At 36.3% G+C, this 6,412-nt stretch overlaps 1 pseudogene; it reads right to left on the bottom strand.

The window, feature by feature from the left end:
• Positions 1–1,016: 1,016 nt before the first annotated feature.
• Positions 1,017–2,334, bottom strand: LOC125363261 (annotated as a pseudogene).
• Positions 2,335–6,412: the final 4,078 nt, after the last annotated feature.

The raw sequence follows: 6,412 nt of genomic DNA, 5'->3' as shown, positions 1-6,412 counted from the left end.
TAAACGTCAAGGCATGTGCCAATTCAAATATTGAGTTGATATTGCAAGGCAAACATTCCTTTTCTGAAAGCATTGGATTCACCCATGACTTGGGGCAAAGGTGATGAAAGACTAAAAGACAAAGATGAAAACCATAAGTAATTATGGGCTAACGTCAAAATATGAATTCTCACCAAATACTAGCCCTGAAGGCATCAGTATTAGAAAACAGAATCACAGGAAATGATACAATAAAGAAACTGATTACATGAAATGATGCAAGGAGAAATGTAAGCTCAAAATCAGCCAATTTTTACAATGTGTTTGTTCTTTGTACTTTGGGAAACTTTTATCAGAGAATATGTTCACTACTGAGTTCCACACCCAGATCATCATATCTCATTTTATATACTGTTTGAAACATCAGGAATCTCCCATTACATTGGATTTTAGAGCAGAAATATCATGATACCATTTGACCTTAAGGTTGAAAGCCTTATATAGAATATTGGGTAGAGATCAAAGCAAGGGGAAAAGATTTTAATCTGCTTTATTTCTTTCTTCCTCAAACCAATTCAATTTTGTTTGTACATTCAAGTACAAACCAAGTACAAAATCATTTTTTATCTTTTAGACAAATATGGTACTTTTACATTAACTTCAAATATACAATATTACCATAAATGTACAAAAATCTCCTTTGTTCCCTCAACCAAATTTCACACTTAAAGTTTTACTATAGTTTTCTCCTTTATAGATAACATTCCAAATTATTCCCAGGAAAATGTTTGTCTCCTAACAGCAACTGAATTTAGGAAAATAGAACTGATAGCCAAGAAATCATTCTTTTATTTTTGGACAGCAAAAAGGCTTATTTGAAAAAATTACTATGTATTGAAAATAGACATTAGAAATTATCACTTACTTCCATAGTATTCCCACACACACACACCAAAAAAAGTATAAATTTCTGCTTGCTTCACTAATGCCATAGGTAAATTCAAAGAAAAAGTAAATCATCACCAGTCCCCTTTCTCGTGCATTAGCGCTTGAGGGGAGAGGTCAACTTCTAACTGCCAGTCAGTAGGAATTTAACAAGTCCCAGTCTTCCACAGTCAGACATACATATTTCTGCTTTGAAGACTGTGGAGAGTTATTCTGCTCGGGCTCTGACTGCTCAAAAGCTCTCTTCTTGCTCTTCTTTGTCTCTTGGCTCATGGCAACTTCATGTTTCAATGATGGCCCATGGCAGTCTGAGGCTTTCTCTCTGTAGAACTAGAGTTTCCCAGAAGAGTTCATGTGGGTGTCTACCAGGGGACACTTCATTGAGACTTCCTTTGACGCCAGGTTCTGACAGAAGCTGTTTTTCGAAGGTCCAATGTTTTTTCCTGGTTGTATTGATTCTACGGTCACACACTCCCATTGCACAACAATCTGGTCAGCCCAGCCCTCTGTCTTGCAGTTACTATGATCAAATTCCTTCAAAGGCACTTTGGAGTGAACAAGGCCTATGTGAGTCTGGAGTTTGTGTTTGACAGCTTTGATAACCTTGAGCCCAGTTCCAGAGATATCTAAGCAGTTTAGTTTTCTAAATGAAAGGAGGTATCCAATTCCAGCATCTGTGATCTCAGGGTTACAAGATAAGTCTAACAGTGTTAGATTCTCAAGGCCTCTTTTCATCACTCGTACTGGTGCTGTCATTTTCCATACTCCAGCATCAGATAAACAATTATCCTTCAGATGTAGTTGACTAGACAGGGCCTCATTGGTGAGATGCTCTAGAAGCTCATGCTCATCTCCAAGCTTGCAACAGGAAAGATCCAAGTGGGTCAGCTCCCAGAAAGACTTAATCTCCTCAAGATTTGTGAAATCACCAGTTACTTGTTTCACAAGCATAGGGAGCAAAGCACCAGCCTTCCATAGGCCTCAGTGAATTTCTATAGGGCCCTCAGCCCAGCACCTGGCTGTGTGAATTTTTGCCTGGCTTCAGCAGCAGAGAACAGCTTTTCCGCAATTTGCTAAGGAAAGCCAGTTAAGGGAATCAATGTTATCAACATTGTCGGAGATGAAGCCCAGGATGAGGCTGAAGAGTGATTTGGCAGAGTACCTAAGGTTCCCTTCCCGAGTATATGTGAAGATGAACTGATCAGTCTTCTCTTTCTGTGCAGTGTCACCTTCCCTGTTGATGCAAAGCTCCACAGAAAAGCCTTTGGGAAACAATCTGAAGAGCTTTGACTTCGGCAAGCTGCTCCTGACCCCATCCAGAGCCAGACTGACCATGTGCAGCTGCCCATTTTCTGGCACCTAGATGGGTCCTGGGTCTAGGTGGTTTTCTGACTTGAGGGAGTAAGCCATTGCCTAGGTTGAGAACTCTTCTGCCCAGGATAGCTTCAAACCTTGATCCTCCAAGTCTCAACTCCCTTGAGCAGCTAGGATTACGAGCATGAGCCACCAGCTCCTGGCTCTGAAAGAAACTGTGCCCCAGACCGGGGCAGGTAGCAGCGGCCGCACCTAGGAGGCGGCAGCTCCTTCCTCAGGAGGCACGGCTGATGGGAGAAGCAGCTTGGCACCTAGGCACAAAGCTGGCGAGGGTGGGACCTAGAAATTATTCTTTTAACATACCAAAATTGAGTAGATTCTCATGAGTATATAGATTTTTTGTTGTGTCCATAGAGTGTAATTTTCAGAGACTTCAAAATTATTTTTCAGGGGTTGGGGATATGGTCTAGTGGCAAGAGTGCTTGCCTCGTATACATGAGGCCCTGGGTTCAATTCCTCAGCACCACATATACAGAAAATGGCCAGAAGTGGCGCTGTGGCTCAAGTGGCAGAGTGCTAGCCTTAAGCGGGAAGAAGCCAGGGCAGTGCTCCGGCCCTGAGTCCAAGCCCCAGGACTGGCCAAAAAAAAAAAAAAAAAAAATTATTTTTCAAATTAGTATTCTGCATTTATTATATAGTTTTTTTAGTTATTTTGTTAAACTATATCTCTATTTCAGCATTCAAATTCTGAAAGACTAACTTGTAATATATTATTTTCTGTCAGATCCCATTAATATTCAATTTTTAAGCAGTTTTCCATAGGATAATGCTAAATAATGATCCTACATAATGGACTCTAATACATATGTGCACTATCTTTGGATTTAACTACAAATTACATATGTGTGATTATATGTACAATTTAGGACAAAAAATAAGCAAAACTATATAATACTAAATATATAATAATATATGGTCACATTAAATATATGAGTAAAATAATCAAATAGTAGTTGTTAGGAAGGTAAATGACTTTAAGTGACCCCAAATTCAACAAAAGTATACCTAACAAAATTTGAAGAAACATATATGCTACATTTGATCATATAAAACAATTAGCTCTTTATTTTAATGCCATCTACCTGGTTCAATTATTTAGTAGATGTCTTTTATGTGTATCGGAATTTAATCATGCACCTTCTCTCCCTTTCCAAGTTTTGAATCAACTGAGAGCAAAAACATAAAATTAGACAGATGGAGAGATAAGTAGCAGTTTCATTACTCATAAAGATAGACTGGGTGATAAAAATTAAGTACTGGCCACAATCAAATTCCTTGATACTTTCATTAGTTTAGAGTTATCTGATTGCATGAAATTGCTGGCCATTCAAGGCTCACTTCCACTGTGGTACAGGAAGGCTGACTTACAAGCTTATCCATGAAGGATCACCCAGGAAACACATGTATGGATTTAATAGGCAGGATGATCAAAAGTGAAAGCTTAAAAGGTAAGATGGATACTTTATTAATCTGTGTATGTGTTCTTGTGTACATGATAAGGGTAGTGATCTATAATGACTACAGTTAAGTAAAAACCTCTGGTATAAAGAAGCACATGAAACTCCTTCTCTATCCCCTATATGTTTCACTGCAATTTAGTGACTGTCCCCCATATTTATTTGGTTTCCATGCTAAGGCATAATCAAAATAAACAACCCATAAAAATTAGCTTTATTTCAAATTTATTTTACAATAGCCTTTAGGCAATATAGGAATGGTACTGTCTCACTGAACAAAAGGAAATACAGTCTCCTTTGAATGTGACTTTTATGGTTCCCCCTTTCAAGATGCTATATTATGTAGCATATATAAAAGCAGACATATATTACATTCTTTTTGCAGCCTTCTTGGACATGTCTCAATTCATATCAAAGTAAAAAAAGACAACTGCTGCCGTCTTAATAGCCAGAACATGGTCTTGCTATTGATCTATTGAGTTACCCATTGGATGGTTAGAACGTTACAGCCTGATTTATGGTACCATGAGTGGAGTTATGAGTCCATCAACCAAGTCTCTGTAAGTATTTTATAGGTATCTAGCATTTTGTCTACAGCTCAATTAGATTCCAGGCTTGTTGGAGCAAATACCTTGCCTTTGCTGCTTTCTGCTTTACTAAGCTCCATGTACACTTACTATATTCTACAAATGTCCTCACCGACTATTTATGACAAAGGTAACATGGCAAGACATTTCACCAGGGTCACTGTAATCTGGTGGATTTAAAGCTGCATAAATTATAATAGCTTGCTACTTTATGATATTTTTCCTGGGGGAAAATTTAAGTTCCAAAGCAATTTTCAGATGCTACTTTTTTCTTACATGCTTTAAAAAATATCATTTCCAAGTCTCTGAGGTGCTAAAGAACATTAAACAAATTAGGAGTAAAGCTACTCTGAGTTAGAATATAGATAAGTGGAAGGACATTTGTTTTCCAATTTCCGCCTTGTTGCTTTTTCCTAGCCTTGGACTTCTATAAATCACTGTTTCATCACTTGTAAAATAGGTATACATCAATGAGTATGCCTAACCCATTAACAAGTTGTGAAGATGAGATCCACTTTATACTGAATACCTCATCTTCAGAAGAAATTGTGTTAGTAGGAATTACAATAGGCATAGTGGTACCATCAACAGCAGTAAAAGTATACTCATACCGACTGGTCTGGAGAAATTGAAGAAGACATTGTAAATCAAGGTGAGAGAAATAAAAGAAGTTTGGAATGTCACAATAGATCAGTGAATATATGAATATAGAATTTGGAAGTTGAATTAGATTATGACTAAATATAAAGCAACATTCAATCAATTGTGTATCCTTAATCTAAAGAGAAAAAATCTTTTCTAATAACAATGCACAGAGATTCTATGAAGCACACAAAAATAAAAAACCATTCATGAGAACTATTATTGTCTTATTTCCATCAATTAAAAGACAGTGTCCTGACCCAGTGGCAGAGACACTGATCTCAACTTGGCAGATACACCTCACCCAGGGGATGGATACATCAGATTGTCAAACCAAGCAACTTGTGGGACCATGCAGATATCTTCTCTCACGACTAGTGTCATACCCTTCATGTTCATTTCTGTTGAAAATTTGGCTGTCTCTTCTGGAAGATAATATTTGGTTCCTTTTTATAGTTTCAATACTAATTTACCAGTTAGCATTTTAGTTTATAGATCAACTTTTGTGAACTGAGAAATAAGTTTCAGAGATATACTTGAGTGCTATATGTTCTTAGAAGAATGGGATCAAAAGATCCAGATGCCTAGCACTGGATCCTGGCATTCTGTATTGAGATGAGGTATATCCAAATTTATGATGTCAAATTAGCCATTGACTTCAACAAAGGCACTTCTCTCAACTCTCACTAGAGCACACTTCAAGGTTAGGAAGACAGTAAATCCAACTAAATCAAGTCTCTTGTAAGAGGAAAATGTGAGTAACAGAACCAGTATTTGGGGGAGTCTCATTTTTATTTTACTTTGGATCTGTAGGTTCATTTAAATAAATCTAAGATCTAAGCATGATATGCAAGTATTCTGCAACTTGAGTTATGCTTCCAGATATTGAAGCTGGTTTTTATTGAGATAATGTCTTGCTCACTTTGCTTGGGTTGAATTCAATCTCAGTGTCTTTCTATCTCCCAAGTAGGTAGGATTAAAAGTATGCACTACCACATAGATTTAGTTAAAACTATGCACAATTATAAAACATGTCCCATAGCAAAAATATATCTCACGTATTAACACAGAGGAAATAAATGAGGAAAATATGAATATAAATATAAATATATAAAAATATAATATATAAACATACATGTGAGATATAAAAATAAAATAAATATATAGTATAGTATAAGTAATAGATACATATTATATAAAATAAATATAAATAAATATGAGGAACATAAAACAAATTAGAAAAAGGAAAAAAGTAAAAAAAAAAAAAACTAAGTAGAAGCTAGAAATACTGTACTTGACCCTTTCTCATTTTATCCCAGATACTTATTTGGGGAAGAAATAAAAAACTAGATAACCTTAAAATAAGATTAAACATCTAATTGAATCCTTAGGTATACAATATCATTTAACTTTTTCAGCTTCTAGATA

The sequence above is a fragment of the Perognathus longimembris genome, chromosome 14 (genome assembly GCF_023159225.1).
Source record: "Perognathus longimembris pacificus isolate PPM17 chromosome 14, ASM2315922v1, whole genome shotgun sequence".
In the NCBI taxonomy this organism is placed as follows: Eukaryota; Metazoa; Chordata; class Mammalia; order Rodentia; family Heteromyidae; genus Perognathus; species Perognathus longimembris.
This window is presented reverse-complemented; position numbering and strand designations above follow the sequence as displayed.